Here is a 25867-nt window from a genome sequence, read left to right on the forward strand (position 1 = left end):
TCCGAGAGAAAAATGGTGTCCAAAATGTCCATATTTATCACACAAGGGTAAGCGTCTTCTGATATACAGCTAACTTATAAAAATCGAGAACTCACAATGATGGTATACATCTCAAACATGCAGAAATAATGTTTTGAAAAGAAAATATCCCTGGAAAAGATCACTCATGATCATTAAAATACCATCTTAATTTAAAAAATTCATTTAATTTTATTTACTCATTTATTTATTACTGCAAATCAGAATTTAACAATAGTAAGGTCAGATAAAAATATTTTGTTGTTGCAGTAATAACAGTTTGACTTATGGCTAAAAGTCATAGGCAAGTGTCAAAAATCTCTACTCTTAGTTCAAAATGTGTAAGCTAAGCAATTCCCCCAAGTTGCTGCTCTAGACATTAAGCTCATTAGAAAGCTAAGCGAGCAGGAAAAGAAATAATTTCTTTTCACCATGTGAAGTAAATGTTGTCTAAAATATACATCCGCTCACAAAGATGTTCTGGTGCTAGTGTTTTCAGTGATTGAAAAAACCAAACTTTTAAGCAACATTGAATTTTGAGTGCCCTCATATGTCCTCTGATCTCTGACAAAAATTTATCTGTCAAACTTTCTTGAGTCCTATGTGTGCTGTGTTCTGGAGGGTATGCCAGTGGCTCAGGGATAGAGCACAGTCCCTTCAAAGCAAGAACCTGGCCATTTGCCTTTGCCTCCCACCATTCCCCGAATGGGTTTAAAAATTCCCACTTAAGTCAGCCATGCTGCTGATGCCTTTGACTTTGGCAATAACAGTTTTCCAAAATCTGAAGCCTGTACTTCAAATTTTGTTTAACAGGTCTGTGATCTCCAACTACTTTTTAAAAATTCTCGTTTCACCCCAAGCATGCCTATCAAAATATTACCTATTGTTCAAGGCACATTTCTTTCCTCCTCCTCCTCCTCTTCCTCCTCCTCCTCTTCTTCTTCTTCTCCTTCTCGTCCTCCTTCTCCTTCTCCTTCTCCTCTTCCTCCTCCTTCTCCCCCGCTCCCTCCCCGCTCCTCCTATCTCAGCTGAGATTACAGGCACACAGCACCATGCCTGGCTAAGTTGTGTATTTTTAGTAGAGATGGGGTTTCACCATGTTGGCCAGGCTGGTCTCGAACTCCTGACCTCAAGTGATCCACCAGCCTCAGCCTTTCAAAGTGCTGGGATTACAGGCGTGAGCCACCACACCCAGCCTTAAGGCACATTTCTTATTTCACCTCTTCCATGAAACATTTTTTATTACTAATAACTCATTAACACATCTTCACTTATCTCCTCAATAGTATTCCATAACACCCTTTCCTTCTGTCCCTGTATTCGATTATTTCCTCCTTCAGGATGAAGTCTGTGTCTCATTCACTTTTGCATTTGCATTACAGTACCTAGTGGCTTGCACATAATAGCTATGTGACAAATATTTACAGGATTTAATTTTATTTGATCTCCCAGTGTCCAGACCTGCATCCCAACTGTTGGGTCACTGCAATGCTTTCAGGCTTCTAGCATCTGGCTCCTGATTCTGGGCCCTTTGGCTCCTGAACTGATTACGAGAGCATCCTAATGCTGACTACCTAAAATTGATAGGAAAACAATTGCTTCTCACCTTCCCGGTGAGATATTTTTTTAAAGCACATGCCTTTTATTAATATTTACATGCACTGGGGTTCACAAAAAATATGTTGATTAGAATGGAAGAGATTAGACTCAGGGGCTTATTTACCTTCTTAATGAAGGAAAACACGTTTAGATTTGCTCAACAAAGTTTATGGGAGGCCATTGTTTGAAATAACCAAACCAGAATAGAGTTTCCGGAACTAGGTGTCATGTAATCTATTTTTAAAATGGGCCAGTCCTCCAAAAAGCAGAAGATTCACAGCAACCAGTCTGAAGGGACTCCTGAGCCGGCATAAGGCAGTCTCTTCTGTGTCATCAGTATAAGGTAATTCACTTTGAAATGATTCAAGAAAAAGCCAATTATATGTTTATAACAAATTTTTTATGATTTTGATTTTTGTTTTTTATCAGGTTTCAAGTGACTAGGAAGTATAAAAGTATATGGGTGAAGTAATGAAGACAGGGCTATTTTATTACAGTCTGTTTATGCCTACTTATCTTGATGTTGTCTCTGTCTTCAATGAGAACAGTAGCTCTTCTCTCCGTGATTTAAGGAAGGAACTTTTCTCAAAGGCAATACATGCCTTACTTTTAGGCAGATAAAGCCTTAAAGGGTAGAAAACTTTTCTTGTCCTATTGAGTCTCAACTGTCTTTAGCTCAGAGTAATCCTTATGCCAACGTAGCACAATTTTGGAGTGGCATATTCTGATTCCTTTCAGAGGAAGCTCAGATAGGCAATAGAAACAGTAAACCTTCAACAAATAGCCAACAATTTTTTCTCATGTCACACAACTTCGGCGAATGTAAATATACTCTGGAAATGTATTGCCAACATCAGCATTGACTTCAAGGTTGCTTTCTCAAACAGTGACTTCGTGAGATCTTGATCTCACTTTGGCCTTCATGTAACTCATGACTTACACTCAAACCGAGTTCTGGACTTGAATCCAATGTTCCTTGGCTATGTGTTCCTAGATGTGCCTTTATCTCTACCAATGTCCAAGACCTTCCCTTGTCCTGAGCTGACCAGCCTTCTTCCTGGTCCTTGTCATGATAATGTGCCTAGGCCCAAGCTGTACTGAAGACACCAAAATTTCTCTTAGCCAAGTATCAGCTGGACTCATAGGCTGACTTGACTGATTATTCTGAAGAGGTATTTGATGTAGATTATGCAGGGGAACAAAAAAAGTACTACCTTATCCATGCCCATGTATGCATGGCAGGACAGCCACAGTCCATTTCGCTAAATCAAGTGTATTTTTACAAAGCCCTATTCTAGCAGATGCTTTGTTAGAGGCTGTGATTGGGTACAATAGGAAGTGGGGGACACTGAAAGATAAGTAAGACACAGACCCTGCCTTCCATGGGCTCCTTAGGGTCAATCAACCATGAAGTCACAGCCTATCTCTGCCACTTACTAATGTGTGATCTTGTTCAAGCCATTTGTTCTGGTTAGGCATCAGTTTCTTCAGTTATCAAAAGGAAGATAATTATTTCTATGTCACAGGCATGTTTTAAAGAGCCTCTAGAATAGTGCACACACATATTACATGCGTAATAAGTGGTAGAAAAAAGCTTACCAAAATCTTCTCTTCTTCAATTGGCAACTTCCATTTCAATTAGCTTAACACAGATTTTATATCTGGTGTTTGTATATTTCTCAAACCCTGGTTTTCCACCCTAATCAGACATTAGAATCACCTGGGAAGATTATCAGGTTCTCCACCCCCAAAGATTCTCATTTAATGGTCTGGGGTGGAAATAAAGGGAAATAAATCAGTAATTTTCAAAAGCTCTTAGGTGATTCAAATATGCAGTCAAGGTAGAGGATTACATTGACAAGACAACTGAATTCAATTTTATTCTCATCCACTTGCCTATACAGATTGAACTCACCTGTGTAGTCACTGACCTTTTCTCAAAACCTTTCTCTGAGTCAGGGAAATGACACAAGATGTGTCTCTCACAGCAAAGATGCCTTGGTGTACGCTAGAGAATCAGGGTAATTACCATCAAGCAAAACTGCATGCTGCTTGCTTCCACAGAAACCTTTAAATTTGCTTTAGAAATAAGGACTAAGACTTCCCTTGAAATTTGTAGAATGTAGGAACTTCTGATTAAATAAAATTACCAAGGATCTAGCTTTAACTCTATGGGCCATATTATGAGTTCCTATCCCAGATACATCATCTGACAGTATGAATACACTTACAAGGACAATGGAATAAAATATTTAAAATTAGAATTGACCCTTAACATCTGGAATATGTGACCACCATATATTTAGATATAATAAGACTGCATGTTCTACAGAAGGGCCAATCTCACTTGTATTTGAGGGGCTTTGGTTTCCTGGTAAAATCATTTCTCACTTCTGAATTTTCAATACCCTAGAGATGTCATATGTGTTTCTTTGGCATTAAGTGTCTTTCCTGAAACTATGAAGCAAAGTTCAACAATAGTTCAAGAGGATATACTGAATCAGAGTCTCTAATTCATTTAAACTGTTAAATCCTGAAATAAAAATATGGAATCAGGGTCTCAAGACCCATAGGTCATGAACCTGCTACTAAACCACGATGTCATAATCTCCAAATCCACAGTGAAAGGAGTGATGAAGTTAGGAATAATACTAGGTCCTCTCAACCCCTGAGATTCTAGGAATTTCTCTAACTTTCAAGAAATTATTTGGAATGTTTTTAGAAGTTCCTTTTCTTGGAAACCAAGATGCAAGAGATATCATTTGGTAGAGGTGCCACTATCCACTTGGTTCTGGGAGACATTTAAGAAATTTAATGGAGGAAGGAAAGATGAAATAAGCAGGAGAGAAAGAACATTTTAAAATAAAAGTCACCAAAAATATCCCTTAGCATAGTGAACATAAGCTTTCATTTAGTAAGTATCTCTTTGGGTCAGATCCCTGTTCTCATCTTTAGTTCCTGTAATTCAAGTGGGGCTGATCCTTCTGTATCATAATAACTTGAACCCCAGTCTTCATGTTTCCTGCTTGTGGTGCTATTGTGTAAGTATAGCTGGTCTGTTGAATTAACTGGACTCCTTTGGATGCAAGCACAAAGTAACTCCATTTTTCTCAAGATGACTCCTTTAAATCTACTCCCCTAACTTATACCACATCCCCCACCTCTGGATCCAAACCAAATACCACCTCTGGCTCCAGGTAGAGGCTCCATGACACAAGCCAGAGTCCTCCGCAGGACTTTTTTCGGAATTATTGTGAAAATGGCACTCTCTTCTCTTAGACGGTTACCTGCAGGATGATACAAGCCTAGAGCTACTCAAAGCTTATTTTCCATTTTGTGGGAAATTATTGTCCAAGAAAAAGTCTATATAGAAAAAAATAATTCTCAGGTAGCAAAAAAAGTAAAGCATCTTGATGTCAACCTCCTCTTTTTCTACTCTGCTTACAAAATATCCACATGAGTCACCTGAAATAGCTTTGAGTTTGGATTTCTTTATTACGTGGGAGATAGATGATCTTAATAATTCCTTTCCATTGTGGAAGTCTAGGTTCTTATTGCAATGTCTGCCTCAGTATCTCGCTGATTTGGTTTGGCTGTTTTCCCACTCCAAATCTAATCTTGGATTATAATCCCCACTTGTCAAAGGCAGGACCAGGTGGAGGTAACTGGATCATGGGGGCAGTTTCCCCCATGCTGTTTTCATGATAGTGAGCGAATCTCATGAGATCTCATGGTTTTATAAGTGTCTGGCATTTCCCCTGCTGGCACTCATTCTCTCTCCTGCCACCCTGTAAAGAGTTACCTTCTGCCATGATTGTAAGTTTCCTGAGGCCTCCCCAGCCATATGGAACTGTGAGTCAATTAAACTTATTTTGTTTATAAGTTACCCAGTCTTAGGTATTTCTTCATGGCAGTGTGAGAACAGACTAATACAGTAAATTGGTACCTGGAGCGTGGCGCTGCTACAAAAATACCCAGAAATGTGGAAGTGACTTTGAAAGTGGGTAACAGGCAGAGGCTGGAACAGTTTGGAGGGCTCATAAAAAGACAGGAAAATGTGGGAAAGTTTGGAACTTCCTTCAGACTTGTTGAATAGCTTTGACAAAAATGCTGATAGTGATATGGACAATGAAGTCCAGGCTGAAGTGGTCTCATATGGAGATGAGAAAATTGTTGGGAACTGGGGTAAAAGTCACTCCTGCTATGCTTTGGCAAAGAGACTAGAGATCCGTGGAACACTGAACTTGAGAAAGGTGATTTAGGGTATCTGGCAGAAGAAATTTCTAAGCAGCAAAGCATTTAAGAGGTGACAGGGCATAAAAGATTGAAAAATTTGCAGCCTGATGATGCAGTAGAAAAGAAAGCTCATTTTCGGGGGAGAAATTCAAGCCAATGGCAGAAATTTGCATAAGTAATGAGGAGCCAAATGTTAATGTCCAAGACAATGGAGAAAATGTCTCCAGGGCGTGTCAGAGAGCTTCACAGCAGCTCCTCCCATCACAGGTCCAGAGGCTTAGGAGGGAAAAAGTGGTTTCCTGGTTGGGTGTAGGGCCCTCCTGCTGGGTGCAGGCTTGGGACTTGGTGTGTCCCAGCTGCTCCAGTCATGGTTAAAAGGGGCCAAGGTACAGCTCAGGCCATTTCTTCAGAGGGTGTAAGATCCCGGTATTGGCAGCTTCCACGTGGTGTTGGTCCTGTAGGTGCGCAGAAGATAAGAATTGAGGTTTGGAAACCTCCGCCTAGAATTCAGAGAATGTATGGAAATACCTGGATGTCCAGGAAGAAGTTTGCTGCAGGGGCAGTGGCCTCATGAAGAATCTCTGCTACAGCAGTGTGGAAAGGCAATGTGGGGTCAGAGCCCCAATACAGAGTATCCACTGGGGCACTGCCAAGCAGACCTGTGAGAAGAGGGCCATTGCTCTCCAGGCCCCAGAATGGTAGATCCACTAACACCTTGCATCACATGCCTGGGAAAGCCACAGTCACTCAACGCCAGCCCATGAAAACAGCCAGGAGGGGGCCTGTACCCTGCAAAGCCACACAGGCAGAGCTGCCCAAGGCCTTGGGAATCCACCTCTTGCATCAGTGTGACCCAGATGTGAGACATGGGGTCAAAGGAGATCATTTTAGAACCTTAAGGTTTAATGACTGCCCTATTGGATTTCTGGCTTGGATGGGGCCTATAGCTCCTTTGTTTTGGCCACTTTCTACTATTTGAAATGGGTATATTTACCCAATGCCTGTACCCCTATCGTATCTAGGAAGTAACTAACTTGCTTTCGATTGTACAGGCTCCTAAGTGGAAGGGACTTGCCTTATCTCAGATGAAACTTTGGACTTGGACTTTTGGGTTAATGCGTGAATGGGCTAAGACTTTGGGGGACTGTTGGAAAGGCATGATTGTGTTTTGAAATGTGAGGACATGAGACTTGGGAGGGGTCGGGGCAGAATGATATGGTTTGGCTGTGACCCCACCCAAAATCTCATCTTGAATTATAATCTCCATGTGTCAAGGGCAGGACCAGGTGGAGGTAATTGGATTATGGGAGAAGTTTCCCCATGCTGTTCTCATGAGAGTGAGTGAGTCTCTCGAGATCTGATGGTTTTGTAAGCATCTGGCATTTCCTCTGCTGGCACTCATTCTCTCTTCTGTCACCCTGTGAAGAGGTACCTTCCACCATGATTGTAAATTTCCTGAGGCCCCCTCAGTCATGCAGAACTATGAATCAAATGAATCTCTTTTCTTTATAAATTACCCAGTCTTAGGTATTTCTTCATAGCAGGGTGAGAATGGACTAATACACTAGCCAATTAGTGGTCATCTAAAGTAGGAATCTTATTCTACTCCAAAGAGGGTTTGAAAAAGTCTCCAAGATCAATCATGAAATGGTTTATGTTATTGTGATTTATCAACAATTGAAATCAGTCCCAGTTTATCTCGCACCTACTTTCAGGTGTAGATTGATTAGTAGGTAGACAAAGAAATAGAAATCTTTCACACCTCTGGATACTGTGTCTCAAAAAGTATCTCAGTAATTTATCCAAAATAAAAGACTATATTTGCGGCAATAATTGGCAGAGAGAAGTGTCAAGGGAAGGTATGTTGAATAATGAAATAACAGCCATCTGTTTAAAGAGAAATTGGCAGTCTCATCCCATAAAAGGAGAAGTTATTTTCTGTGCCAAAAGTTGGTCCCAGCAATGCACAAAAGACCCAGTAGTACTGTGACTTTATTTCACATTTTAAAATGATGGACCTTTGCATTCTTAGGGGTTCTGTATACCCAGATCCTTCTGTAACACAATCAAGTTTAACTCAAGTGTTCATGTTTACTGATGATGGTCTTACTGTATGTGTAACTGGCTTATTGAATTAACTGGGCTTCATAGGACATAAGCACAAGGTAATTTCTGTCATTCCAAAGATGACTCCTTTAAATCTATTCTCCCAACTTATACCACATCCCCACTTCCCAATACCTTAGATGAAATCTCAGCCATTTCTCATAGCTTTTCTGTCAGTTTTCGATAATAAACAATTTAATCCAGTCTAATAATTATATGACTCCAAACCATCTTTATTAAATATTCTATCCTCCCTCAGCTATATTTGGGGATATGCAGGAATGATGAAATGTCTTTATTTTCTTACCTATCTCTCTACTCTTTCTGATCACTCACTAGCCTTCATCTAGTTGCTCCAGAATTTGAGCTAGGAAACAAATGTGACATAGGACATAGGGCAGAATGGCTTACTCAATTAGTGTAGGCCTTAAAGCCCTCTGAGTATGGAGGATTCCAAGTGGTGGGTCTACCTCTTTGTGGTCTTATGGGTTACTGTTGCAGACCCCTCCCCTGTAAATACCTTAATATATGTGATGTTTTCAAGTTGGACATTTATAACTCCATCCTCAGTCTCTTATTTTCCATGGTTCATCCACTGTGGAACACTTGTTGCCTTTCCTGACATTCTTCGAGTGAAATTCCTGTCACAATTACCAATCTAATTTCCTCTAACTGGGTCTACAGTTGGTGCACAGAAAACTTATACTTTCATGGCTCCAAGAAAGTCTGCCATCAGAATAGCTCTTGCTTTTAGACTCTTCAGGTATAAGACAAGTATCCAGTATCATGCACTGCTGTTCAATAAATGCTAAGTACACCAAATCAAACTCCCTAAGAGATTTTTTTGACCCCATCCCCTCCAACTACCACTAGTGATTTGCCTTGAGTTGCAGGTAGAAGAAACACCACCACACACCATGAATATGAAGGAGAAACTAGATAAACATAATGCACACAGACAACATCTACTTTGTCTCTCCAGATCCTTTATCTCCACTCCTGGATTCTCCACTTTTTATCCATGGTTTAGAAGCAGGTTTGAGATAATGCTGGATGAACCAATTTGGGGCCATCCTCTTTGTTAGTCTTACCTAACACTACAGTTTAGAGTATTTGCAAAATTGGTACTGATTTTAATCTCGAACTTTTGAACATATAAGGTTCCTTTTGTTAATGATAACAAGATGAATATTTTTCCTGCTTGTATTGGAGCAGTTAATTCTTTAACATTTAATGTAATTAACTAGTATAGTTGGGTTTAAATTTATTACCTTATTTAAAAACTGTTATTTGGACTACTCTGTCCATCTGGCTTGTTCTAAATCTATATATTTACTTTCTTTTCTTTCCTTCATACATCTCATCCTTTCAATGTGAAGTTTTTGTGAGGCCTAAAGTATAACATTTAATTTTCTCTGGGTACATTTGTCTCATGTAATAACCTTATTTCACCTAGCTTTCATTAGGTGTGAATTTTTTTATAGGAGTGAAATCTTTGAAAATAAAAAGTGTGACAAAAATTAAATGCTCAGGATATATATTAAAACAGTACTTTTCATTAAATGTAATGTACATATTTTATAAAACATTAGTTGAATGTGCCATTTGTAAGAAAAGAAGCCACTGTCCATTCAATTATGACAAAACACTGATTATAAGACTTTTTAAAAAGACTGATAAAATATGGTAATACCTTTTCTGGATTTATAAACTGGAAATGGTATAGTAAATCAGAAAATGTATATTAAAATTATCAAAAATTTTCAAAATTATGTTCATATTTTTTTCTCAAGAAGCTATCATGAGAAAAAATTTTGATGAGGAGCAGAGAAATGAAAACCATTTAATGTGAAACACTTGATAAGAGTACATATTCCTAAAGTATATTATTGCTCAGTGTAATTAGGGCATCTGGGAGTCCCAGATGAAAATAAATTCACATTTATTTATATATACTTGGCCTTTGATTTCCCAATAACGGTATTATGTGTTATTTTCTTTTTTTTTCTTTTTAATTGAGATGGAGTTTTGCTCTTATTGCCCAGGCTGAGTGCAATGGCACAACCTCAGCTTACCGCAACCTCTGCCTCCCAGGTTCAAGTGATTCTCCTGCCTCAGCCTCTCGAGTAGCTGGGATTACAGGCATGCACCACCATGCCCGGCTAATTTTTTTGTATTTTTAGTAGAGACAGGGTTTCTCCATGTTGGTCAGGCTGGTCTCGAACTCTTGACTTCAGGTGATCCACCCCCACTCGGCCTCCCAAAGTGCTGGGATTACAGGTGTGAGCCACCTCGCTGGGCTTATATGTTATTTTCAGAAGCTTAAAATGTGGTTCTGCCTGGGTGCGGTGGCTCACGCCTGTTATCCCAGCACTTTGGGAGGCCCAGGCAGGCAGATCACGAGGTCAGGAGATTGAGACCATCCTGGCCAACATGGTGAAACCCCGTCTCTACTAATAACACAAAAATTAGCAGGGCGTGGTGGTGCGCACCTGTATTCCCAACTACTCTTGGGAGGCTGAGGCAGGAGAATTGTTTGAACCTGGGAGGTGGAGGTTGCAGTGAGCCGAGATTGCACCACTGCACTCCAGCCTGGCAATACAGCGAGATTCTGTCCAAAAAAAAAAAAAAAAAGTGGTTTCCCAAGTCCTGTCTGCTTGTAACAACTCAAAACCAAGAGGTGATTCTTACCTGTTGGGAACTACTGATTACCTCCAAAATTGTTGTCAGTGCCTTCAGTTTGATGAGTTGCTTGGTATCCATAAGTTACTTGCTGCTGTAGCTCTGAGGAGTGAGGCCATGTCTCAGTACATCTCTTATTATTCTGATCTCTGAGACTATTAGCCAGTCATTTGTTGCCACAGTGTCTAATAGCAACTGAAGTAAAGCACTAATGAGAGGAAGCCTTTGAGATATAGAGTGTAAAGAGAGAAGAGTACTCAACCAACATACGAATGAGAGAATAAGTGAATGTGTATCAGGGGGAGGGTGGAAGTCTGATTGCTAAATAGAAATGATATAAAAGAAGCACAAAATGTGGTTCTCAGATGTTTGCAGGAAGTGAAGCAAAGCAAACATAAATATGGTAAAAATAAGAAAAGATATAGAAGTGAATAATTTATGTCCATTGAAGGTAGTGATCATATCTTGTTTGCCTTTGTAGTATCAGCAACCATCAATGTCCAAGGCACAGAGTAGAAATTCAGTTCATTAATGAAGAATAAAAAAGAATAGAGTCTCAGGGATTCCAAACCAACATGTAAAGAGCTTGGAAGTTGTCACTCCTGTCCTCATAACAAGAATGCTGAAAAAACTGAAAATCAACAGCCCTTCTAAGATCCATCAGACAGTTCGGTACATGGAGCAAACCACTGCCACAAAATTGCAGAGACAGGCAGGTAAGAGTCACAGCTTACCTTTAGCAGAGGCCCAGGAGTGGAAGCCCACAGCTGAAGCCAGTATCAGTAGGAACACTTTAAACTCTCATTTATAAAATGCTGGAGGCTCAGTGTGAATTAGCTTGAGAGTTAAAAACGTTCATGGGGTCCAATCTTAGGGCCCCCCACAACTTTGAGAGTTTTATCTTCCTCCAAACACCCTACCAGGTTCTTACTGTGAAAATCTGAGAAAACTCCTCACCTGCTTCCAGCAAGAGAAGGGGAAATATAACCTCCCTGAAATATGCCCAGAGTTTCCTGTTATCCTTAACCAAGGCTGAACCTTAGGGAAAACTGCTTTATCAGCACCTAACTAACTGAGGTTTTACCCAAATCTAACCAACCTCGGTAAAGGGAAATACCAACTCAGCCTCACTAAAAAACCGATAACGCCTCTGTGCCCCGCACACCTTACTACCACATCAATAGAGCTCCTCCTGGATGATAACAGGGGATTATAGCTCAGAAAACCTGCAAGCCTCAGAGTCTATTTAAAAAGTATCTAGGAAAACTCAAAGACAACAGTGGAGATGAAAACAAGCACACTACAGAAAATTTCAGCCTCTGTTATCACAACTAAAGTAAACAGGAAAAACAGTCCCACTCCCAGCCAGATAAACATAAAATCTCATACAAAAGGCCTATCTACCTCAGTCCCAAGGAAGAGGGTGTTTCGTGTTCAATAGCAAATGACGAGGCATGCTAACTGGCAGAAAATACAGCCTGAAGAGACAACAAACCACATTCAGATATGGCAGACTTTGGGATGATCAGACCAGAAATTAACTATGATTAATAAGCTAAGGACTCTAGTAGAACACGTGGACAACAAGTAAGAAGAGATGGGTAATGTAAGCAGAGAGATGGGAACTCTAAAAAGAATTAAAGGAAATGCTAGAAATAAAAAAAAAACACTGAGAACACCTCAGAAACGGAGAACACCTCAGTGGACATTGTCATGGACATCGGACATGGCCAAGGAAAGAATCAGTGAGCTTGAAGATATGTCAATAGAAACTTCCAAAGCTGAAATACAAAACAGGAGAAAGAATGAAAAAACTGGAACAGAGTATCCAAGAACTGTGGGACATTTAAAAAAGGTGCAACAGGCTGGGCTCGGTGGCTCACGCCTGTAATCCCAGCACTTTGGGAGGCCAAGGTGGGCAAATCACGAGGTCAGGAGTTCAAGACCAGCCTGGCCAACATGGTGAAACTCTGTCTCTACTAAAAATACAAAAAATTAGCTGGGCATGGTGGTGGGTGCCTGTAATCCCAGTTACTCAGAGGCTCAGGTAGAAGAATCACTTGGACCCGGGAGGTGGAGGTTGAAGTGAGCCAAGATTGCGCCACTGCACTCCAGCCTGGGTGATAGAGTGAGAATCTGTCTTAAAAAAAAATAAAAAAAGTGCAACATACGCATAATGAAAATATCAGAAGGAGAAGAAAGAAAAAAAAAACAAAACAAAAATATTTAAAATAATAATGGCTGAGAATTTTCCAAAATTAATCGGATTCAGAAAGAGCAGGGACCACCAAGCAGAATAAATACCAAAAAAAGTGATACCAAGGCATATCATAAACAAACTGCAGAAAATCAAAGACAAAGAAAACCTTGAAAGAAGTCAGAGGAAAAAACATTTGCCTATAGAGGAACAGGATAGGAATTACATTGGACTTCTCAGAAATCATGCAAGGATGAAGAGAGTGGAGTGAAATATTTAAAGTTTTCAAAGAAAAAACCCACCAACCTAGAATTATGTATCCAGCAAAACTGTCCTTCAAAAGAGAAAGGGAAATAAAGACTTTCTCAGACAAACAAAAATTGAGGGAATTTGACACCAGTAGGCGTGCTTGGCAAGAAATGTTCAAAAAATTTTTGAGAAAGAAGAAAATTGATGTAGGTCAGATACTCAGATCTACATAAAGGAAGAAATTAGGTAAGGAATAAATGAAGGTAAAATAAAATCTTTTACTTTCTTATTGTTATTTTATTTAACTGATAACAGTTTGTTCAAAAGAATAATAGCAACAATGTATTCAGTGATTATTGCTTATGAATAAGTGAAATGAATGACATTAATGTTTAAGGGACAGCAGAAAGGAATTGAAAATACTCTGTTATGATTACCGGTACTACCTGTGAAGTGTGTCAATGTTATTTGAAAGAAGACTTGGATATAGTAATAAATATATATTGCAAACACAAGGGATACCACTAAAGCATAAAAAAGAAGTATAATTGATATGCTAAGAGGATAAAAAGATGGAATTATATAACATGCTCAATTGAAACCAGAGAGGGAAAGAGAGTGGGGTAGAGAGAGAGAGAGAGATAAGGAGGAATTAATAGAAAACAGTAACAAATATTATAGATATTAATACAAATCTATTCATAATCACTTTAAATATCAATGGTCTAATCCTTATACCTATTAAAGACAGAGACTGTCAGAGTAGATAATAAAAAAACAAGACCTAACTATATGCTTTCTATGAGAAACCCACTTTAAATATAAAGCCACAAATAGATTAAAAATAAAGGGATGGAGAAAGATATATTATGCTAATACCCATCAAAAGAAAGCTGAAGTAGCAATATTAATTACAGACAAGGCTGACTTCAGGGCAAGGGAAATAATCAGGGATAAAGAGGGGCATTGCATAATGATAAAGGGGTCAATTCTCCAAGAAGACATGACAATCCTTAATGTGTATGTACCTAAAAACAGAGTTTAAAAAAACGTGAGACAAAATCTGATAAAAGTGCAAGAAGAAACAATTGAATTGACTATAATAGTTGGTACAGTTGGAGAATTTAATACTGTCTTTAGGTAACTGACAGATCTAGCAAGCAGAAAATCATAAGGATGTAATGAACGAAACAGCACCATCTATCAGCTAGATCTAATTGACATTCTACTATAGTAGAATTCACATTTTTTTCAAGCTCACAAGAAACAGTAACCAAAACAGACCAAATACTGGGCCATAAAATACAGCCCATTAATATGTGTGAGATGCAGCAAAAACAGTACTTAGAGGAAAATATATAGTATTGAGTATTTATATTAGAAAAAAATCTAAGATCAATAATCTAGGCTTCTACCTTAAGAAATTAGAAAAAATATGAGTACATTAAATCCAGAGTAGGGAAAAGAAAAGAAATAAGAGATTTGGCATATATTGCATTCGTAAGAAGTATCATTACATAGAACATTGAGGTAAAAAATTCCAAATGAAATTTTTACTGTATTTTAGAAAAAAGTTCAAATTCTGTATCTACCATTTCATATCTTGCTAGCGTAAAAAATTCATCAAATCCCTCTGAGATTCAATTTTCTCATTTCATGTTTATTGCAAGAAATAAGCTTAAAAACTCATGAAAAACAGTACATTAAGCATTCTAAAATGGTAGGAGTTGATTGAGGGGTACAAAAATACAATTAGATAGAAGGAATAAGTTTTAGTATTCAATAGTACAACATGGAAATTATACTTAACAATAATTTATTGTATATTTCAAAATAGCTAGAAGAGAAGAATCACAATGTTCCCAACACAAAAAAGATAAATATTTGAGGTGATGGATATCCCAGTTACCCTGATTTGACCTCTGCACATTGTATACAGGTATCAAAATAGCACATGTACCCCCAGAATATGTACAACTATTATACATCCATAAAAGTGGTAGGGGTTGTCTTCATCACCAATCTCATCATCATCATCACCACCACTGCCATTACCACCATCAGCACCATAATCATCATCACATCACAATAAAATGTGCGTTGATGGAAAATATTGTACATACAAAGACAAATGAAGCCTGGTTAGATAAAAAGGTTAACTGTGGAATCCACAAGAGAATCTCCCTATTTGTTGGAGAATCTGCTGAAAGACCACCTTCTTCAGGATGCTTTCTTAGGCACCTCTGTCCTGATATTGATGACTTACCTTCTCCTGGTCCCGTCTGCCTTTGTGCTGTCACTGCCCACAGTGACCCAGAGGTCAGCCACTTCATCTCTTTAGGTTCTGCTACACAATTCCACTCACACACATTAGTTTATGAAAGATTTTGTAATAGAAAAAAGGCTGATATGATATGCCTTCCAGAAAACAAAAAGAAAATTCTTATTAGACATTTCTGTTCTGTCAAGGTCCTTCTTAGCAGCCCAGTCAATGATAGTTTTGCTTTTGTACCTTTTTCCCTGACAAGTTCTCATTCCCTCTCCCTCTCTCAAGTTTCCCTTTATAAACCTCAAATTACTCTCTCACTGATGGATAGAGTCATTCAGCTGTCCTTGGATGTGCCTCTCAAATCTTGTATAACAGAATGTATAACTTGCGCTCAAATAGTTTTCTTTTTCAGGACGGCTAATTTCTCCCTGCTTTGCAGTCTTTTTCTTGCCTGGTCTTGGATGAAATCCTAGGCTAGTCCTAAAGCTTTCCTAGGTACCTTACATTTTATTTTATTTCTGTTAGCCCAATCTCACATCAAAATTGTTCTCAACCAGATTAAAGCTTCCCTTTTCCCCCAAGCTAAACTTGGCTCAGAAGGGAACACTCCGGTGGGGAAAGGGTTTACACTACCCTTCTTTGTGTTTTCCCCAGGCAACTCTTCTCACTGTGCAACCTCTTGCCCCTCCTCTGTTGGAGAGGTGGAGAGGGAGGAGAGGTAAGGTTCAGAAAGCTCTTGAATTTCCAGTTGGAATCTGACACTCATGCCTTCTAGGAGTGTCAGATGCTCAATCGTTCCCTTGTCTGGCCGGGTACAGGGCAATCTGAGGGCTCTTCAGTAATCCCTAGTGGGAATCTTCCCCTGCCGCTCTATGATAGGTTGATGTCTCCTATGCTGACTGTCTATAGCTCTCCCTATGGTTCTGGATTCCTTCAATCCATCCCTGCAAAGTCTGCATCATTCTTTGAAACAGTCCTCGTGGTCAAAGTCCCTCTGAAATGAGCCAAGTTCCCCACCTTTCTACTCAGTTGAGATCTGGCCCACAGGAAATATAAGCTTTCTTGCTTTGGCCACACTCTGGGAGGTGTAGGCTACTCTGAGTGCAGCACTGTCCCTAAGCTGTGGAGTCCTAGGCTCCTCCAGTTGGCTTCTTTTAGACTGATGTCACTATCACCCAGTGTGTAGGTGAAAGAGATAATACAATGCTCTGGCAATAGTCTCTGTAAAGAAATCCTCTTTACCACCACACCTCCACCAGTTATGTCACCATTTATATCCTGGAAGTAACGATGGTCTATGATATACCAGACTGGATTTCGTGTCACCCCTTAGCAAATTTTGCGCATATGTTTATGCACCACCAGTTATGTCCCCATTTATATCCAGGAAGTAATGATGGTCTATGATATACCAGACTGGATTTCGTGTCACCCCTTAGCAAATTTTGTGCATATGTTTATGCACCACTCTTAAAAGTGTGTGAGCACTTAACAAACACCAATTATCTTAATTTTAGGGCTTCATCCAACACAAAGGCTAGGATAGGATAACTCCAATTTGAACATCCCATTTCATTGGCATATAAAAATCTACTAGGGGAAAAGAAAATCCACCAGGATTCTCTCAGCAAAACTTAGACAGGGGTATAGATATCAATAGTAATTGATACAGTTTGGATGTTTGTACCCTCCAAATCTCATTTAGAGATGCAATTCCCAGTGTTGGAGGTGAGGCCTGGTGGGAGGTGTTTGGGTCATGGCGGCAGATCCCTCATGAATGGCTTGATGCCCTCCTCATAGTAATGAGTTCACCTAAGATCTGATTATTTAAAAAGGAGCCTGGCACGTCTCTTTCTCTCTCTTGCTCCCTCTTTCACTATGTGAAGTGCCTGTTCCCCTTTGCCTTCTGCCGCGAGTAAAAACTTCCTGAGGCCTGGCAAAAACCAAGCAGATGCAGGCACTATGCTTCTTGATAATCCTTTGTAAATTATCTAGCCTCGTGTATTCATTTACAGCAATGCAAACAGAGTAACACAGTAATTTAATGAATTGAGTTTCTATTTTTAAAACACTATTTTTGTATTATTTTTCATTTCTTGTACTTTCTGTTGAATTATAAGTTCTTTGTGGGCATGCTTAAGAGATATAATAAATGAAAGAGTTGGAGAAGGCAGTTTACATGTTAAGAACCTTTCCCTATGGCGCCTTCTCAATTCTAATGCCACACTTGCAGAGTCAGTAGGGTAAGGTCTCTTTCATGGTTTCAATTTTCTTTAGCTCTATTTTCTAATGTCTAGACGTATAAAGAATACTTCTATGAACACGTAATATCTCTTTTAAATTGATATTCTTTAAAAGATTTATAGTAAAAATACCAGTGTAAACTAAAGACTTCACAGGCTCCATTTAAAACCAAAACCTCAAAGTTTAATTGTTAGCTATAAAAAAGTGACTTCAATCTCTTTTCATTTGCATTATAAAACTTGAACTTAATAAACCACCAGTGGTATAAATACATTAGAAGCTAGGTTGCCAATTAACATCTTTTTGGCTGTGCAGAGATAACCAAGCATAAAAAAAGTTAAACAAATTTGACTTTAATGTAATTATGTTGGAGACTAATTTAATCAGATATTTATCAGATTTCCCCATGGATCCTCGGAAGCAGCGGCATTAATATTGTTTTCCTAAATATTCAGCACAGCCAACCCTTCCATGGAAATTAGCAAAGGGTTGGGGGTGGCTCTTGCAAAGCATTTGAACCTCATTTCTCCTGCATATTCTCACCCTCTGTAAGCATTAAACCCGTTTCTGGCAATGGTGCTATTTGAATTAAGTGCACAGGCTGTTGATGCCACGTTGACCAGCTAGTGTTGAGAATACACTACAATAATTGCCTGTCTGATGATTCAGAGAATCCTCTAATGATCCTAGCGAGATTAGGAAAATGGGAATGTAATGGCAGGTGTGTCCAAGGGTGTCAAAAGAAATATGTCACAAGTTAAGAAGAACCCTTAGCAATACAGGTGGAAAGCTTAGCTTCAATTGTTCTCCCATTTACATTGCCTTTTCAGCCCATTAGTGTGGTTCCGAATAGTTTTCCTCGCTTAAAAATATGAACAAGAGTGCTTAAACCATACAAATTTCTGATCACTTTGTTTCTCAGCATCTCATGTGTTAGCACTCACATAGAGAGGACAAGTTTACAACGAAAAGAGAGAGAAATAGAAGAAAATCTTGACACTTTGACTAAACAATTTATGTCATGGTGCTGATTTTCACCTACTATCAAGATCATTCAAGTCTCTGAAATTTAGTGCTAAATCATCATTTGAATAATTTTAACTTCAGCTCCAACTGCAGTGGATTCTAAGCTGTGTAGAACAGAGCCTTCCCTTGAGCAAGATTTTATTCACTTTTTGAAACATTTCCTATATATATTATAGATCATCTCATCTTTTTTTATTTGCATGAAGATTTCAGATAAAAACATGACAAATGCTGCTGTTGAGTTTATTGTTACAGTTGCAAATATGCTAAGTTGTTAACGGGGATATGGAGATGAATGACATTGGCTTCTCATTCATTTGTGCTGTAATATAAAAGACAAAGCAAGAACTTGCCTTGCCTTTGCCTTTCTGAAAATCAACTGAGGGAAGAAATGTGGGGAGAAAGATGGTGACTCTGGTAATATCCAGTGGTCACATTTTAAAAATTTGAATATTAGGTGTTAGTCCACTTTTGCAGATTATTTCAAAACACTTGCTCACTAAAGAAAATGGCTTTTAATGTGCTTGAGCTTCTTAATACAGATCAAGGTGTGCTACTGAGTGGGAAAAACAGGATAGGAAAGTGTAAGAAACACGGATTCAGTGGCTAAAAATGGCTTCTCAGTTCTCTCTCATGATATCACTGGCCATCTCCTGGCCCATAGCCATTGATTACCATTTCATATGCTGCTTGTGAATGCACAGTTATTGAGAAAATAGTGTGCTATGTGACCAATTCTTACGCTTTTAGGGGAAAAGAGAAACTAAATTATTACACAAAGACATAAATATTTTTATGAGAAACAGAAATAGATGAAATAGACTTTAGTACCATTTTTTTCTGGTTTACAAGATGCCTCAAATGTATTTTTTTCTGAATGGTGTTTTGAATGTATACTTATTACATCTGTCTGTTACACAATAGTTCTCAGGAAGTTCAAGAAAATCCTAGGACACCCAAGTTAGGCAACAGTAAAAAAAACAAACAGCATATTTTTCTACTTTCTCCAAGCCACCTCCTTTGGTAAAAATGTCTTTCTCACTTCCTCTGCCCCTTATTCCCACTTTTCTATGGAATAGCAGCTGTGTTTAGCTTTATGAATTTCAATAAGATAGAACAGATGTTGCAGAGCCCTCTGTTAATAATAATAATAATAATGATGCAAGAAATAACCTACCTAGGATTTCTCTTGTCTACAATCAGTTCTAATTTTTTACCATTTATAATTCAAAGATGCCAAGTAAAAATTAAAGGTAAATTCCAAACAAGCTGGGCTGCTTATATCCTGCCAATGGTAATAGAAACACTTTTGGTTTCATTGAGAGAAGGTGGATATGAAAGACTAATATGCATATATTCTATATCTGTTCATAAAGCAAGTAATTGAGTCAGCACGTAGGTAGGTTCATGGATGAACAGAAGATGTTTATATTGAAACCTAAGGCTCCTTGAAAGGTAAGCTAAAGATTACGTTGTTGGGGTTTAAGAAGTTGGCCTGCAAGCAATTCTCCTTCTCGTTAATGAGGTATAAATGTGTACCTAACTAGCTAACTCCTTGTCCACTGTCTTAAAATAAAGAGCCTTTAGGACAAGCTCAACTGTTTCTATTTGCAGCTGTGTTACAAAAGAGAGGAAAGAAACTCATATTTTATGAATCCTAGTATGTACCAAGCATTAAATTAACACAGTATCTATTTTATGTCATTAAATTGTTACTTAACTCTGTGCAAGAATAAACTGATTTGGAGAGGTCTGCTGTAACAAAAGAGCTATAAGAAAAAGATTGAGTAATTTATAAATAATATAAATATATTTCTAACAGTTCTGAAGCCTAGGAAGTTCAAGATCCAGGTGTCAACCAATTCTGTGTCTAGGGAAGGCTCACTTTCTGCTTCATGGATGGTACTTCTTGCCGTGTCCTCACTCACACTGCAGAAAAGGCAAATGCTGTGCTCTCACGTTGGGGAAAGGGCAAACAGCTCCCTTGTACCCCTTTTATAAGGTCACTGATCCCATTCATGCCCTCAGGACTTAATCATCTATTAAAAGTTCCCACCTCTTAATATTATCACATTGGTGATTAAGTTTCAACATGTGAATTTTGGGAAGGCACATTCAGACCACAGCAGAGGGTTTCAGAAACCTGCCCCATTAACTGACAAAAAGCCAGGTTGACTAATTCCTAATCTTCCTCCCCACTTTATTGGAGGAGCGGTTGTACCATAATACCTTTCAAAGAATCGCCATATAGAAGATCTGCCATAGCATGTTATTTGAAAGTTATATTCAGGAATGTCTGTATTAATCCAGGCTGGCATATTTTTTATTATTTCAATGTAGATTTGAGGGGTTCAGACATTTATGGAAATACTCCAATGTTCCATGTTAGCTTTTTTTAAAAAAGAAATAGTAATTATATTCATGCGTTTTGCTGTTTTACTTTACTATTCATATACTTCTCTGAAAACCTTGAAATACACAAATTCATTCAAAAAAAGTATTTTAAAGGACTTGGCATACACAGAAGTTGTAAAACTTGTCCTATATGTGGTTATATTTAGGTTTGACATGATTATATTCTGAGAAATCTAAAATGAATTCAAATAATTTCCCAACCCAGCATTTTTCTGAGCTTATACATTTTCCAAATATATAAAAGATGATGCTACATATCTAGGATAACTTATAGTACCAATATAGTACTATATGTTTATAGTAATGAATGCACGAGCTTACATTAAGAAAATTCTTATCTTACATACAAATCAGAAAACTAGGAGTCAGACTGATCCAACATGCTCACAGCTGTAAAATACATATGTTTTGGCTTATGAGCCTCTCATCAAACGTTTCTCAGTCCAGATGCTCAGTGACTGCAACATTCTTTTATACTCTGCATCTACTGAGGACTACTGCCCACCAGAAACAGAGAGGGTCTAGGCAGGCTCAGACTCCAGGTAGACCAGGGATACTATTGAGGTTCTTAACAGTACCAAATGTGTTACCCATTCTGTACTGTTTTTTGTTTTGTTTTGTTTTGTTTTGTTTTGTTTGTTTTGAGACAGACCCTCGCTCTGTTGCCCAGGCTGGAGTGTGGTGGTGCTGTCTCAGCTCACTACAACCTCCACTTCCAGGATCCAAGCAATTCTCCTGCCTCAGCCTCCCGAGTAGCTGGGATTACAGGTGCACAACACCACACCCGGTTTATTTTTGTATTTTCAGTATAGAAGGTGTACCGCCACATTGACCAGGCTGGTCTTGAACTACTGACCTCAAGTGGCTCTCCCACCTCAGCCTCCCAAAGTGCTGGGATTACAGGCCTGGCTTGAGCCACTATGCCTGGCACCAGTCAGTACTTATTAAAAAGTTCATTTTCATTTGAAAAAAGGAGAATGTCTTCAATACCTTATAAATTGATAACTATTAATTCAGTCTAAATTTCTACATAATGCATGGGAACATATCAACATATACTTCATATTCAGATTAGAAGAATAATATCTCATATAGTTATAGGTTAGCAAGTTCAATTTCTTCCAGAAAATAGATGGAAATGACCTATAGAACTCATTTGTCCTTTTTTTCTTACTTGAAGAGAGATAATGGTTTAAAATCTCTACACTCTGCTTTGATTTGTTTCTCCCACTGTGGCCCCCTTGCTTCGAAACTGCTTTTGAATTTCCACTCTCAACACCATCCTCCACTCCTTGAGTTCTTAACAATTATTTGGGGTCCAGTTTAGAGCCAACTTCTCATTAAAACCACCCCAAATCGGCTGGGCGTGGTGGCTCACGCCTGTAATCCCAGCACTTTGGGAGGCCGAGGCGGGCGCATCACGAGGTCAGGAGATCGAGACCATCCTGGCTAACACGGTGAAACCCCATCTCTACTAAAAATACAAAAAATTAGCCAGGTGTGGTGATGGGCACCTGTAGTCCCAGCTACTTGGGAGGCTGAGGCAGGAGAATGGAGTGAACCTGGGAGGCGGAGCTTGCAGTGAGCCTAGATGGCACCACTGCACTCCAGCCTGGGCGACAGAGCGAGACTCCGTCTCGAAAAACAAACAAACAAACAAAAAACCCATATCTTAGCCCTGTAAAAAAACACACAAATACTGTTCTTCCCTCCCATAGCATTTTTACACTAATCTTATAGAATTTACCATTTTGCCTCATTTTATAGTCCTTTTTGTTCAAATTTATCTCCTTCACTAGAATCAAGTTTCTTGGGGATGGGATTTTGACTGATCCATCATTCTAATCCCATGTATAGTACATTTGCTTGAAGAGTGTGTTATACATAGCATTTAAGTTGTTTTGTTGTTTTGCTTTGTTTTAAAAAATTAAGCCCAACCAGAATATGGACAACCATGCAAGAGGTTTCCGCAATAATTACCAGGAAATCAGAGCCTCTATTTCCCGCTGCAGCCACAGCTTTTCCTTTCTTTTTCTAATCCTCCACCTGCACAGTGAACAGTGGTCACCACGGGTTCTCACCTCATCACAACTAACTGAATCTTTGCTGGATTTCATGGAACAAATGGGTAAGAGACTAATCCTGTGCAAAGGTGGGGAAACTCATGATTTTACTCGATATGAGGATAAGGAGAGAGGGGTCACAGCAAATTTATTAGTAGAAACAGGGTCTACTGGCACATCAGAAAGGCTTGTGTGAAGGAGGTGTCACAAAACCCTGTAGTAATATAAGAGACTTTAACTTCTATATTCCATCTTTTGTTTGAATAAACTCTCTAGGATTTAGTTGTAAATATCCCTTCTATTATTCTCTGACTTGATATACTTCATTCTATTGTCAATATGTGGGAAATAAAAACAATCCACTTCAGTAATGTCTTCCTTAAGCAATGTATGAAAAATGCGTTAAGCACGTTAGGTGCTTATTTAAAGGTTGGTGAAGTCTGAGTAAACTGTAGCCAGTTGAACATTCACTTAGGTTCTGGTTCGCTGGAGTTATCTCATAAATACACTGTGGATATTTAATGAATAACTGAAGTTAACCATACTTTCAAAACGAAAACATAAAAAATAATCTGTCTGTAATTTTTTTTAGTTCTAGAAACTACGTATGTCCATTTAAACTCTTCTTCCTGAATAAATATCCTGAGTACTAAAAGTTATATATATTCCCAACCACATGACAAAAATAAATGTGGGGATTTCTCAACTTCTGAGTTAAAACTATTGTAAGCAAAGAATTTATTTTAAATATTTATCCACCCTATTAAAGCTTTTGCACCAAAATCAATTCAGATAAAATCATGATTTTTACCAGGTTTAATTAAAGTCATGGTCTTATATGTGACGTATGGGTCATTTCCAGTTTGCAAATTCGCTTGAGTTGTTTTTGGAATGAATATTAGGGCGAAATGGAGTCATCCTAAACATAATGGCTGTAAGTAAACTCCTTTATAAGTAAATCATTAGACTAAGTTAATATCTTGTCCCTGTAAGTTCTAAGTAGTACCTTTGAAAATCGGATACTACTTCATTGGCCTCTATGTTAATGATATGTAGCTCATTTTGGCTGGCTGAGAGCTGTAGGGACCATTGGAGATATGCCTCCAAGGTAAGAATTTCCATCGTATTTGTACCTTTTTCTCTAGCTTTATGCAGTTGTGGAGGCAGAATGGAGGGGAAAGAATAGAGAAGGTGAACAGTCGTATTTAACCAGAGATAGAGATTCCTACAGATTTTTTTTTTTTCTGAAATTCTAGTACATTCAATTCAACTCACATATATTGAGCACCTGTTATGTGCAAGGCTCAGTCTTAAATGCCACGGGGGAAACATGGGAGTCATCATTAAAGATGGCAATAATCTAGTGATGAAGATGTACATGAATAAGTTCCCTGCCTCTGAAGTGAGATCCATGCTCAGGAGAGATATACGCAAAGTTTGGGGTGGATGAGGGGAGCATCGTAGGTAATAACTTTAAGAAAGGGACACTTGTGTTTGACTTTGAAGGGTGGCAAAATTTTGACAGGCAGACCTGGGAGGAACAGGCTTCTTCACAGATGGAAAAGTGGGGGAAAATACTTAGAAACATAACAGTACACGTTGGGTTGTATAAGGAAAGGGGTATGGTAGGCCAAAAAATTGAATTTATGGAGTTATGATGAGGGTATAACTATAAAACAGTAGTGTTTGAATTGTGTACTGCGGGCAATGGAAGGAAAACTGGTGGGAAGGAGTAACGTTCTTTTGTTTTGATTTTCCACATAAATCTTTTATGTAATAAGATTAAGAATAAATAAAGACGTTTTAGAAGGGTTATTCTAACAACAATAAATCTTATAGTTTAGTAATAGAGACTTGGAAGTAGAGCAACCAGTTAGGATGCCATTTCAGTTTTCTAAGTGACAGCCTTAAGGTGATAGCAATGAGAATTCAAAGGAGGAAATCAATATGAAAGACACTGTGAGGACAGAATTAAGAGCACTTAGCCACAGATATGGTTTGGCTGTGTCCCCACCCAAATCCCATCTTGAATTTTAGCTCCCATAATCCCTATGTGTCATGGGAGAGACCTGGTGGGAGGTACTTAAGTCATGGGTGCAGGTTTCCTATGCTGTTCTCTTGATGGTGAATAAGTCTCATGAAATCTGATGGTTTTATAAAGGGCTGTTACCCTGCACATGTTCTCTTGCCCGCTGCCAGGTGAGGAAGGAGGACATGTTTGCTTCTCCTTCCACCATGACTGTCAGTTTCCTGAGTCCTCCCCAATGATGTGGAACTGTGAGTCAATTAAATCTCTTTCCTTTATGAATTACCTAGTCTCGGGTACATCTTTATTAGCAACATGAGAATGGACTAATACAGCCACCAAACGAGCATGAAGACTGGGAGGGGGAGAGTAAGGAGACCCAGATGTTTCTGAGGAGAAAGTTTCTGAAGAGAATTCCAAGATGAGGACTTAAGAGAATTGCACACATAGGGGCTACGATTGTCAGAATTTGCCACCTCTGGGCTGGCACTTGGGACTGGAGTGGGAAAGGAAGATTGACATTTGAGGCAATGACATTGTAAAAAACTAGGGGATTACACAGAAAGTCAGGGTACAAAATTGAAGTGCAGAGTGCTAAGGTGCCAGATGAAAGTGCCAAATTCAGAGTATGAAGTCAGAAATCTAGGTCCCAGGAGAAAGAGCAAGTATGTGTGAGTCAAGAACAGGAGGGCAGAGGTTCTGGGGAAATGCTGCCACTGAGTCCCAACTGGCCAGGG

The sequence above is a fragment of the Pongo abelii genome, chromosome 14 (genome assembly GCF_028885655.2).
Source record: "Pongo abelii isolate AG06213 chromosome 14, NHGRI_mPonAbe1-v2.0_pri, whole genome shotgun sequence".
Classification (NCBI taxonomy): Eukaryota; Metazoa; Chordata; class Mammalia; order Primates; family Hominidae; genus Pongo; species Pongo abelii.